This window comes from Zalophus californianus, chromosome 7 (assembly GCF_009762305.2).
Source record: "Zalophus californianus isolate mZalCal1 chromosome 7, mZalCal1.pri.v2, whole genome shotgun sequence".
NCBI lineage: Eukaryota > Metazoa > Chordata > Mammalia > Carnivora > Otariidae > Zalophus > Zalophus californianus.
In genome coordinates this window covers 85,892,393-85,906,063 of record NC_045601.1, presented here as the reverse complement: position 1 = coordinate 85,906,063, position 13,671 = coordinate 85,892,393, and the positions used below count along the sequence as shown (strand labels likewise).

General features: G+C 38.0%; 1 pseudogene; it reads right to left on the bottom strand.

Annotated features, from left to right (window-relative positions):
• Positions 1-5,664: 5,664 nt before the first annotated feature.
• LOC113927925 lies at positions 5,665-11,114 on the bottom strand (annotated as a pseudogene).
• Positions 11,115-13,671: the final 2,557 nt, after the last annotated feature.

The window sequence follows — 13,671 nt, the reverse complement described above, 5'->3', positions numbered from 1 at the left end:
TTTACAGGCAGAGAAAGGCAGAACAGGTTACAAGGCCGTTGGAATAATGAGAGCAAAACCTCAGAGGCATGATAATGCATGGAGTGTATTTAATTATGTTAAAGGCACAACTTAACTTTTTGAAAATATTATTTGTGTGCCCTTGTTAACCCAGAGGTTGAAAAAATTAGTATCATTAAACTGCCTTTGTAAATAAAGAAATGAGTCTGACAATGTTTCTAACTATCTTCTATTAAGCTGCCTATCACAATAATAAAGTTTTCATTTCCAGAGGTATTCCTTCTTCCACTGAAAAACAAATGAGCAATCCATTTATATGGGAAACATAGAAATAAGAGTTTCAATTGCAAAGTGGCACAGTTCTAGGAGAACCTTTTTGTTGTCTGCAAAGGATCCTCAGGTTGGGGGTACTGTCAAGACGTAAGGAACACCAGGTAACCTGATGCCAGCCACAAGAGTAAAAGAGGTGAGATGTCTGTACTAAAACACAAATTATTTTCTACTCCATAAATCACAATTCTTTTTTTTTCATTAATACTAGTAATAGGCTACTAAACTTGCTTAAAGTTGGGCGCTAGGAAGGGTTAATGGCATAAGCAGTTAGCAATATTTTCCTTTCCTTAGAGGAAACCTGATGGGTAAGTAAAATGTATATTACTTTTAAAAAACAAAGGTCCAAGAGAATCCTGGGTACATACTAAGTGATGACTTTGGGCTGCAAGAATGAAGGCACACAGCCAAGAATGGGAGATGTGTTATGTGCAGGGAAAAGATTTGAAATTGAAGTTGCTCTGAACGGTGAAATGAGCTCTCAAGCGGAGCTCAAAAGGGAGAAAAGGAAAATGTAGAGTGTAGCTGGAGCAACTCGAAGGGAAATCAGCATGCCCATGGTGTATTTCCTAAAACCTATTCAGTCAAGTAGAACAAAATAGTAAAGAAGCAATAAAAGAATAAACGACCTAGAATCATTGGCCTCACCAAGCATAACTTGCTACACAGGGTTGGTTTCGGAAGCAGATGTAGAGAAATTGCAACCCCACAAGGCTTTCATCACTGTAGATGTTCTTTTAAGCTTTGTTATCTGACAGGACACTGTTGAAAGCCAGAAGAACTTGTAAAATGTTATTACTGGAATCACCGGAGTAACCAGTAGAAATCTGTCTCTTGGTGCAATATTGGGAAATGTCATTTGGCTACAAATTTGTACCATAATAAAGTTGTCCATAAATATACACTATAAACACAGAAGGAAAGAAATGAATAACTTCAATGTTATATCCAAAGGCTAAATGATAGACCCTTGGTGTGTTACTGTAAGCAGTTATTTAAGAAGAAAAAAAAAGCCTACCAAGTTAGTTGACCTACGTTGGACTGTAAATAACCATAAAAAGACTTTTTTAAGAAATTGAAAGATTATGAAAAGCCTCAGGGTTTTACTGTGTTGCCTACAAAGCCCACCACAGTCATTTCTATTGCTGGGTCCAGAGTTACAAATTCAACTGTAATTTTAGTTGCAATTCATGCATTTCCTTTAAAAATAAATGCTTTCTGCAACCTAAATTTTTTCAAATATGAAATAGTGAAACCAGTTTTAATACAAAAGTTTTCATGTACTGTAGCTTCCAAAACATCATTCACTTTCTCTCTGCCTATCATACCGCATATTCTTCCAAGGCACACTTCCAAGCGCTTCTCAAGCAAGCCCTACCTCTTCCACAGAGCTCCCCTGTATCTCCATCCAGATGTTCTCCATTCTGATTACTCAGGAAAAGCTATTTGCATGAAATGATGTTACATTCAGTTTCACAGGCAGGAGAGTATAGCAGAGACATCTGCGTGTAAAATCGGACGACTTTAACTTGAGCCCTTGCTCGTCACCAATGTGTGTCCTTTCATTCATCTTCTGCCAAATGGGGACTTCCCTTGGAGGCTCACCAGGAGACTCAATGAGCCAATCCATGTGGAAGAGCTTTGTAAAGTATAAAGTATTCTGCAAAGGTAATTATTGTTTCAGAAATATTTAGGGAGTACCTCTTCTAAGCAGGACACAATTTTGAACACTGTGGAGTAAATACAACTGAAGAAGCCAGATTCCCACCTCACAAGAACCTTAAAATATAGTAAAGAAGTAATGAGACCTACCTTAATAGTTAAAACACAGGATAGTGTATAGTAAATGCCTTAAGCAGTACCCCCCAGGACTTCAACACAATTTGACAAACATCCATGAAACAGGCTCTTGAGATACACAGGTAAACACAGTGGTCACTGTCACCTGTCTAGCCAGAAAAAGACACACAACAACATCAATACAAGGCAGATGATGATAAACACTGAAGAGAAAGTGCTTACTAGGAATGAATTAGGTCTGGGTGGGTAGACAGACTGAAAGGCTTAGGGCTAGATGCTCAAGGATAAAGTTTGATAGATGTCAGAGCTTAAAATCCATTTTCAAAGACGGGGTTTTCATTTCCAGAAAAGGTGAAAAGAATCATACCTGGCATCAGATTGACCAGCTCTATAAGGCAGAGGGACACTGGGAAGAAATGGAGGTGACCATGGAGATTCGCTGAGCTGGAAAAACACTCTGGTAAGAGACTGAGGACAGGTTAACATTTCTGCAAGTCCTCAGCAGAAACCTAATCATAATGAGGAGAGAGGAAAATAAGGTCAGCAGAGGTCAGTGAGCCAAGGGATGGGAAAAGCTAAGACAGTGGTGAAAGAACAGGATCTAGCAAAAAGTTTTCTTATTTATTTGTTTTAAAATAATTTAAAAATAATAATTGTATGGTGTTTACTACATGGTGGGTATTCTTGCAAGCATTTACCTATATTGCCTCATTTAATCACACAGCAACCATCAGTGGTAAGTGCAATTATCCCCACTGTAGTGATAGGGATGCTGAGATGGGGGAGAGCTGACCCCATTTCTGGGTTGAGAAAAAGGAGCCAGTGCAGAGAGAGAAGTTGAAGACAAGAGGGAAGAAAAGATGCTATCAAAACTCACAACAGGAAGAGCTCAGAAATTAGGGTGATCATTATTTTCCTTTCTACACTTTTCTTTAAGTCCTAACTTCTCTACAATAGGTACTATCACTTTTATAATCGGAAAACTAAACAATATAAAAATATGCAATCACTTCAGTGATTTTGTCTAAATTATTCTTTATTCCTTCTATGTAAAAAATAAGTTTTCCAATAAGAGAGTTAGCTAGCTCCCTGAGAGTGGGAATGGTGCCTTATTTTCCTTCTCTCCCCATCATCTAGCACTGTGTGTGTGTGTGTGTGTGTGTGCGTGTGCACGCGCACACACGTCCATGTGTTTCTTTTAAAGGAAACAAAATTAAATCCAACCAAACCCAGATGCTTGTTAATATTGCCCCCAAATTTAGCTTTCCCTATACTAACCACCCTATATTACTATCCTTAAGTAATTTTAGGATTGGCCTGTAAATTCTTTTTCCTTCCCTTCAGTCCCCTTCCATTATTTCACTTCCTACCACTGCTACTTACAGACCTTAGAAAATAGGGAAATTTCTGGGGCCTGCCAGGTGGCAGATTTATTCTGTTGTTGACTCTCAATTGTCCTGTGTTGGGGATTCACAGCCGTTCCCCTGCAATAAGACCTGGATATCCAAGTAATAATTTGAGCATACTGTCATTAAGTTGCAGTCTTTTCACTTAATATAGCTTTCCTTCAAATTATTGATTTTTAAAGTTGTTGTCACTATTGTTGTTTATTTAGGGGAGGAGAAAGTAAAAATGGCCATTTTCTCTAAATTTTGATATGCATTTCTCCCCCTCCCCTTTCCTCTTAGCAAGCCCATCTCTGAAGTTCATGTTTCTCTTTATTCTTTCGAGAACCATTCCCCTTAGTTTCCTCACTACAATTAAAATTCAAGGAAAGAAGCCTAAATTCCCAGTTTCCATTCGTGAGAAGCACTTCTTCCCAAGTTTCAATATAGGTCCAGCAGGGCTTTCTCCAGGGTCGGGAGGGGGGAAGAAGACAGTTGTTTGGGAAGAAAGATAAGCATCTTGCTTGTTTCTGTACATAGGCTCTTGTGTGGACCTACATTTAGCATGCTCACAAAAGAGGTAGATGTTATAAGTGTGCACCTACTTTACACTTCTCCCTAGACGTGCAGGTGAGAGGAGTCTCAGGAGGGGAGTGAAAAGAGAACCCCTTAAAATAGAATATAGGTTATACTCTCAGTATGATTACATTAAAGCTGTCACACAATGCCTGATATTCTGGAACCTTTTGTCCTCTGAATTTTTTGATCCATAAGAGACGTTATAGTTGTTAGAGCATTTAGAATTGCTTGGGGATCTTTTTAAAAATTCAAATGTTTAGGGACGCCTGGGTGGTTTAGTTGGTTAAGCGTCTGCCTTCAGCTCAGGTCATGATCCCAGGGTCCTGGGATGGAGCCCTGTGTCGGGCTCCCTGCTCAGCCAGGAGTCTTCTTCTCCCTCTCCCTCTGCTCCTCTCCCCCTTCCTCACTTATGCTCTCTGCTCTCTCTTTCTCAAATAAATTATTTAAAAATAAACAAATAATAAATAATAAATTTTAAAAAATAAAAATTCAAATGTTTGGATCTACCCGCAGAGATTTAGATTTAATTGATCTGGGATGGATGCCCACCTAGCCATCGGTATTTCTTAAATCCCACCCTACACCCCCACCTACCCTCTACCCCCACCCCCAGAGATGCTAAAGTGTAGGCAGGTTGAGAATCACTGGTAGAGAGCCAGTCCAAAAACCTAAAAATTTTAAAATTTTGAACATATATGTGTGTGTATATATATATACATATATATATATTCTCATTGGATCTTAGAATACAGTCTAGATCTAGTTTTTTTATTTATTTTTATTTTTTAAAGATTTTTTATTTATTTATTTGACAGAGACAGACAGCAAGAGAGGCAACACAAGCAGGGGGAGTGGGAGAGGGAGAGGCAGACTCTCCACTGAGCAGGGAACACGATGCAGGCCTCGATCCCAGGACCCTGGGATCATGACCTGAGCCAAAGGCAGACGCTTAACGACTGAGCCACCCACGCGCCCATAGTTTATTTTAATTAAAATTAAGATTGTGTCTGAGGTTAAAATAGAGCCAAAGCTATTCACCAAATTATCTCTTCTTTTCCTACAAATATGCACACAAATATTAGACTAAAATAGCACTCAAGAGCAACTCAAGGGACTAACCAAGAAACCTGACATAGTTATCTTTATACCAGCTGCATGTGACATCGCTTAACTTGTTAGTGAGACAATAAAGTTGTTTGGGAGGAAAAATTATCTTTAGGTGTTAATAAGACTCTGAGCCAAGAAAGCCAAAGAAGCATATCCTGTCAAAAGAATCTAGGATAAGATTTAGTACTTAAAAAAATCATAGAGAGATTGTATAATTCTGGCCTTGAACACCAAGATATATGGGGAGCGTTGGGATATAGAAAGTCACTCTTGGTTTCAATTCCTAGTTTCCAATTATATAACAGATAAATGTTCAGGTGGTCCAAATGTAGTATGTTCATACTTAAAATAACAAAACCATTTTTTTTTTTCTGCAATAAGCTTTATTGTTTCTATTTGGTCCACAGCTTGGGAGAGGGCTCCAGGGTGGTTAAAAAGCTGCCAGGTGGCTGTGCGGGGAGGTTCAGGCAGAAGCCCTGGCACCAGGGGGATGCCAGAGGGGTCCCTCAAAGGCTTCTGGGCTCCAGAGGTTCCTAGTCATGCTTGAGGGTGAGTCATGCTTGAGGGTGAGCCTTTTAGAGAGATATACGCCCAGCCCAGCCTGGGAGCCAGGCAGCCTGTGGAGGTGAGTCAGGTGGTCACTGTCTTCTTGATAAGTTTCACCTCCTCATCCAGGAAGTGGTTCTCCAGGAATCCACAGAGATGGTTGTCTGTGGGGGCAGAACCCAGGGCATGCAGATCCAAAAGGGCCTGGTTCATGTTCTTCTCCAGAGCCATGGCAGTTCCATAGCGTCCAGGATTTTACCCCACCCATTCTGGGATGGCTTCTGCTCATGCTGGAAGAGGGAGTGGTCACTGGGCTGGTTTTGCATCTTCAAGAGACACTCAGCACCCTCATGCTTCTCCGCCCACTCCAGGAAGAAGTGGCCCACACCCTCCAGAGCCACACGGTTGGTCGGGGGATAGAAACCCAGAGAGAGGTAGGTGTAGAAGGTAGGTGGGCATGCTGACCAAGTGGTAGCCTCCACCTCCGTGGAATAATTCTGACAAATACAGTCAATAATACTGTAATAATGTTGTATGGTGACTACACTTATCATGGTGAGCACTGAATAATGTGTAGAATTGTTGAATCAATATATTGTACACCTGAAACTAATATAATATTGTATGTTAATTATATGTCAATAAAAATTATATGTCAAAATATATGTCAAAAAATAAAATAACAAAGCATTTTATTCTTCAATAACTAGTGAGAACTGAAGAATTGTACCCCAACGTTAGAGGGCATTAATTAACATAAATCATGCTTCAAAGTTTTTAGTTATGAGCTAACTACACCAGTGGTTGCCACTCAATTGCTTGGCCTTGTTTGCAGCTACATTTCATTCTTGGTTGGTTTTGTCCTAAGGTCAGGATACCAGATGGAGAGCTTTTCTTCAAGGTGCATGGACTTATTTCCTGCAAAAGACAGAGGGCAGTGAAACACAATTTTCATGGCACTCAGTTTGAGTGGCTCTTTGTCTTAGATAAAAAGCCTTTAGGCTTAGGTTCATGTCATATAAACACACACACACACACACACACACACACACACACACAGTCTTTGCAAAGAATTCACATTGCATCTTCACTTATACCTAAATAATTATCGAGGGTGACTAACAGTTCCCAGTTGTCCAGGACTTTCCCAGTTTTAACACTAAAAGTCTAGTGTCCTGGGAACCACCCACCTACCCCCAGTACCAAGCAAATCGGGATGGGTGGTTACTCTTAAAAACAACCCAAATCAGAATCCAGTCTGGGGTAGTCTTTGAGCTATTGGACCCATCCTTCAAACCAGGTGTTCTTTACTGATATTGCTAACCAGTGCGTGCCAAAGAGGGCCAGATTGACACCACAGGCCACCACGTAAGAGCTACCACCATGCTTTATCCATGTTATCTGGAATCCTCCCAACAATTGTGGAAGATAATTATCATTGTCCTAATATTATAATATCAAGATATTGAGGCTCTGATAAATTACAGGGCTCCAGAGGTTCCTAGTCATGCCACACTGACAGTAAGTGGTAGAGCTGAGATTCAGGCCTATTTCTGTCTGACTTAAAAACTTATGTTCAGTCTGTTTCATTCTCTGCCTCTTGCATTCTGAAATCCATCACCCATAATAAATTTTAAGAAGGCCTGCAGAGAGGAGATTTTATAAGAGCTAAAGCAAAACCAAGTAATAAAATATAGAGGAAGAATGGAAATAACAAAGTATCAGAATCTATATGAATACAATAAAATATAGGGCATAAATAAGACAACCAGAAGCTAATTGATGGATTACAAATTGCCCGAAGTCAAATTCATAAGATTCTTTATAACATCCTCCCAAGTATTCAAATAAAATCTTATTGCCTTAGGCAAAAAGAATTTTCTGTTCATATGTATGAAATATTTTTTCCTAATTACCCTCAGAGTGAGGAATAATACATAGTGTAAATATGATTTGTTGCTTAAATTTTTGTATTTTGATTTATCCTATATGCTTACAAAGAAAAATAAGATTATAAAGCTGCTATTTAAGAAATGTCTAAAACAGTCAAATTGTTGATTTATAATTCAATTCTTAACTATGCAGATTTGTTCTCAGCATATATTTAAATCTGAGTTAAATCAGCACATATTCTTGGATGAACATAATTGCAAGGATATTCTTCAAGAAATTCATGTCTGCTGCTTTTTACTTGACACTCTTGTATACTCGTAATTTCTCCCTACATGTCAGTCCTGATATCTGCCCCCTTACACTGGATCTTAGGAAAAGTGCATACCAAAGGAGATTTCCTCCTAGTAACTACACATAGAAAAAAAGGAGTTGATGTCCTTCAGTGTTAATCAGAGTGAGCCTTGACAATGTGTGACAGCTAATGACAGGGTCCCCATGTGAATTTCTCAGCAGAATAGCAGAGAAGCAGCTTTTTGATGCTGACCTTTAACTGATTTTTTTTTTAATGTGTGCTCTTACTTCACATCGTCTTAAAGTTGTTAGGTAACTTAAAAAAAAATGTTTAATATTCTTAGATGTGATGTAACAACCAGATGTACAAGTGGCAGAATCAACAACCAGCCCTAAAATTGTCAGGGTCTCAATTATATCCAAAGTCTCTGATATTGTGGTTTACCAAACACTATGGAAATCTTCTGGAAAAGTTAACTAAAATGTCTTTAGGACATCATTTCCTACCACCTTAGGGTATCTTTTTCTCAGAAAACATCTGGTCATGGCACATTTCAGAGCTTTCTATAAAGGTCTTTTTCTGAGGAAAACCTGTAAAGTCTTTATGTTGGCATGGAAATGAGAGACCACCAAAATGTTATATTCTATCAAAAATGGACTCAATTATTTCTGGCAGCTTTTACCTACTGGCCATTATAAAGCAAAATGGATGTAATTTAGTCTCTCTGGATTAGATATTTTCTAAGAGATATACAATATTCCCTGGTAGCAAAAATGACTTCCTTTTAACTTTATGTGTAAATTAGACAGACTCTGCTATGGACTGAATGTTTGTGTCCCTCCCAAAATTCGTATGTTGAAATCCTAATCCCCAGTGTGATGGTATTAGGAGGTTGGACCTTTCGGGGGTGATTAAATTATAAGGCCACATGGAGCCCATAGCTAGGATTAGTGTCCTTATAAAAGAGGACCCTGGGAGCTGTCTTGTCTCTTCCATCATGTGAGGACACAGCAAACAAATGATCTTCTGTGAACCAGGAATCTAGTCCTTACCAGACACTGAATCTGCCCACTGCTTGATCTTGGACTTCCCAGAGAAATAGATTTCTGTTGTTTATAAGGCACCCAGTCTATGGTAATTTGCTATAGCAGCCCAAACTGACTAAGACAGACTCTTGTGGCATCTTAAACTCATATTTGAAGCATGAAGAATCAGGGCTGGGAACTCTTCCACCAGCTGATGAGAAACATAAGAGAATCAAGAATAAGAGCAAAGTTCCTTTTATTTTAAATTAGTACTATATGGATTTATTATAATATAATAGTGTTGCCAGATTTTTAGAAATTGTTGTAACTGCTTCATCTGTACTCTCAAAAGAAAAAAGTGGAAAAGAATAACTGAAATAAAAGCAAACCAAATTTTATGAATGTAATACCGGTGAGGTGAAAATCTTAGTGATTATATTGTATTTTTTTATTTAGCTAATAAATATGTAGATGTCTTCTTTCTTTGGTTATATTCTGCTTCATTACCAATGGGGAAAAATAACATCAAGCTTCACCATATTCCCAGAACTCATGAAGAACAGATGGACACTCTGAATAGTGATACAAATTGATCCATAAAAACAGAAAAACCTCTAAAATAATTAAATACTTATTTTGCACAAAAACTCAGCTCAAAGAGTTAAAAGCTAGGCACTTTTTCTAAATACAAATTCAGTACAAGCCAACACATATGTGTAATTATAAATTACAGGTCATATTTCCTATTTACCTATGCTCTTTTCTACACCAGTCATTAGCAAGCCAAAATTGGACACAAATGGACAAGTTAATTGCCAATGCCATTAGAATTCCCATATTTCTGTAGTGTGAATAAAATTGCGAATTAAAACTACTAATTTGTGTATTTTTAAAAAGGTCACATTGTTACACAGGAACTTGAATGTGAAGAGAACAGAAAATCTCAAGGTAGCTGTTGAGTAGGGAAGTTGGCTTTTACAGTTTCAATTTTGTTAAAACTTTTTCACATATCTTGTTGGTATTTTTTTTTCCAGAAATTTAGACATTGTATGAAGCTATAATGGAGTGAGGTAGGGGAGGCGATGATCTGGAAGAATCCTGGATCAAGTGTTTCAGAATTTTTAACCAATGGCAAAACAAGTCAAAACCAAGGTTGAAAGATTCTCAAAAGCATTCTTGTATCTGCTAGCAGTAAACTGTGAGTCACATTATTTTTTTTGATCCTCTGCAAGAGTACAAAACAGGAAATAATTTTAGAATCTAATAATGTTTCTTTCCTGTTACCTAGAGAGTTTTGACTTTATAATTAAAATTCTAATCTTTCTCAGTTGTCACACAAATATATTATCCATATCCTGAATATTAGTTGTGTCATGACAGTCTCCTGGGAGGGGCTCATCAAACACGAAGTCACACCAAGGCAAGCCATATAATATGTATTGAATAGCAGTTCACAGCAGCCAAATCCAATGAAGAGTGGAAAAACCCAAACCCAATTCAAAGCAGGTGTTGGTATCCATGTCAGATAATAGAGGTCACTGATGATCAAAATAATACATCTTAACAAAATGACAAAATAATTATATAGTGCTTCTGCATAAATATACGAACATGATAAAAAAAAATCTCAACCTAGGCACTATTACTGAATTCAAAATCCAGTGCAAGCCAACACATATGTATAATTACAGATTATATCTCTCCACCCTTTATGCCAAAGATATTGGGAAACAGGCAGCAAGAGATACCAGAAACTAGTCAAAAGGTTCAACAGCTCTACTCACCCCAGTTCTTTCCCTACAGTAAAGACAGCATGGGGAAGCTGAAGCCTATGTTTGTTGGCACTTTAGGTGACAATATTATCTTGTATACTACTTCAGGGTTCAGCTAAGAGAGATGAAAATCATTTCCAAACCATACTAACTGTTGAGAACTGTGAAGGTCTCAAATCTTACCCTAATTGTAAGCTACCAAAATAGGCTACCATAGATTCATAGATGCTGACAAAAGACACAAGATTCCTGGGTCAGAAACAAAGGATAGTTTACTATTCATAGCTATACCGACAGTATCAACATTTGTGCTGGTTCTCTGAGGCCCAATTCCTACAGGGTGATGTGAAGAAGGCTGGGTGATTATACACATGTAGCGGGGCATGATGCCAGAAAGCTTTGGAAACCCAAATCTTTTATAAGGGGCAGTAAGCCTAGTCAGATTATACCCTGGAGGGAGACATATTTATTATACTGAAGAATAAACAAACTTGACCTTGTTCCAGATAGAGATATTATCTCAATTATCCAAGGCTGTTCACTATACCAATGTCCTTGAAAAGGTAATCCGGAATAAAGTCAGTCAGTGCCTTCCACTTATAAGATGTACAGAAACTTAAGAGACCCATGGAGAATTATCTCCCAACACTGACCAGGCAGGAAAATTCCACACTGAGACATAGCTCATAGTTCTTTCTTTAAAATCTCCAATTGCAGCTTAGGACAGCACAACACCATCTTCTTCAGAAATTCTATACGCATCACCCCAGTCCCAAATTGTCCCATTTTTTCCCTTTTCTCCCCAGTGGTTTTTCCATATTGAGTCTACTCTTCCTCAGTCTGTTTTTGCTCTCCTGCCTGAGCTATTCACTCCCAGCCCCAGATCTTAGGTTCACCTCTGACACACGTGTTTAGCTCATGCCTTCTGTCAAGATGCTCCCACAGATAACCCACCAGTAGACTTCCTTACCTAGCTTGTACTGGGACTCTGGCACTGGCCTGATAAGGAACCCCTCCCCCCCACACTCAGAGAGTACATTTTAGCTATGAAATTGACTATTTCTAAGGCTGGTGACTGGTAGTAACTAGATAATCATTACAGGCAACTGGGATTAGGTTTGGCCTGCTCTAGCCTTTATTTTTCCTTTAATGAATTTTCTAGGGAAGGAGTGGAGTCATCCTGTGCATATGCAATTTTGGTTAATGCTGTTTACAATAGTCTCAGTCTGTAAACACAATATGTTGCCATAGAAACAGATTTCCATCTGAAATGCATCCAATCAATTCTGAAATTATCATTCAGAACACCTTCATAAATTGGAATGAACCCACAGGTACCCAGAATGTCAGTATGTAGGCAGTAAGTTGCATTTCTCCTTTTATTTAATTATTTTAAAGACAAGAAATGCAGAGAAGAACCCATCTTAGACATACATAAAAATACAGAGATAGTCATTCTAAGTAAGAACATTTCTTCTTGATCATTTTATTCTTGAAATGGCATTTAACTAGAAGAGCAATATATGCCATTCAGAGAAGGCAAGATGTGTTTCAAATGACTAAACAGAATGTGATGGTTCATTTAAACAGCATTATTCTTCTTGGTAAAAAAAAAAAAAAAAACCTGTAAATTTATTTTTTGGAAGAATTTCAATTTTTAGAGTGGATTTTTTTAATACTGTCTTACACCTCTTGTCTCCTTGAAATTATTTTTGCCAACTTAATATTCCCAAAAGGAAAATTATTAGGAGTTATGTAATCCATGAAAGGGGAGTCACAGATCTAAAATAATGATCCAAAATTTCCAAGTTTTGGGGACATGATCAGAAACTTTTCTCCCATGGAATTTATGACAAGAAGGATAAAAATAAAATTAATTAGTAACCATCAGTAAAATTAATCCACCCCAAATGATGATTAGTTTAGCACTGGTAATAAAATTTAAATGTTTCCCACTTCCTGGAGTCCACATTATTTTATTACAACCTCACCAGGAAAACATTAGTACAGAATCTATCAGCAGCACTGTTCAATAGAACTTTCTGCAGTGATGGAAGTATACTGTAATCTGTGCTGTCCAATATGGGTAGTCACTAGCTAGTGAGCACTTGAATGCAGCTAATGTGACTAAAAAGCCAAACTTTTAAAAAAAGGTTAACTAATTTAAATTTGAATTATGACATGGCTAGTGGCTACTGACATCACACCTTTGTAACTTAATACTCATAGTTATACTGAGTTGGAGTCAAACTGACAAGGTTCCAACTCTGGCTTCCCTACTGTTTCTCTGTTACTCTTCTCTTCTGCATTGTTGGGTTGATAATGAAGATTCAATATGTTATACAACTTGCTATATAAATTTTAGCAATTATTATTATACCTCATTTCCATAATTTACTAGCCTTATAGTCAAGTTACCTAATCTCATAGAACCTGAATAATCTCATCTGCAAAATAGGGTTAATACTACTACTACATGGGATTATTTTGAGGATTAAAAGAAATGATGCATTGGGGTGCCTGGGTGGCTCAGTCCATTAAGCATTCAACTCTTGATTTCGGCTCAGGTCATGATCTCAGTATTGTGAGATCGACAAGCCCCAGGTCAGCCTCCATGCTGGCCATGGAGCCTATTTAAGATTCTCTATCTCTCTCTCTCTCTCTCTCTCTCCCCCTCTCCCCCGCCCCCACCCCTGCTCACACATGCACTCTCTCTCTCAAAAAAATGATGCATTAAAGGGTTTAGCACATGCCTGTCACGTGGGAGCACTCAATACATATTAGATGCTTTGTTAAATTATCATTGAAGTAATGTTTTAACATGAGAAATTTTTGTAACTCATGAGAAATATTAGAGAAAACAGAGAGAGGTTATAATGATTTATACTGGATGAGCCAACTCAAATTTGTTCACCAGCAAAATTTAAGACTATAAACCCAGT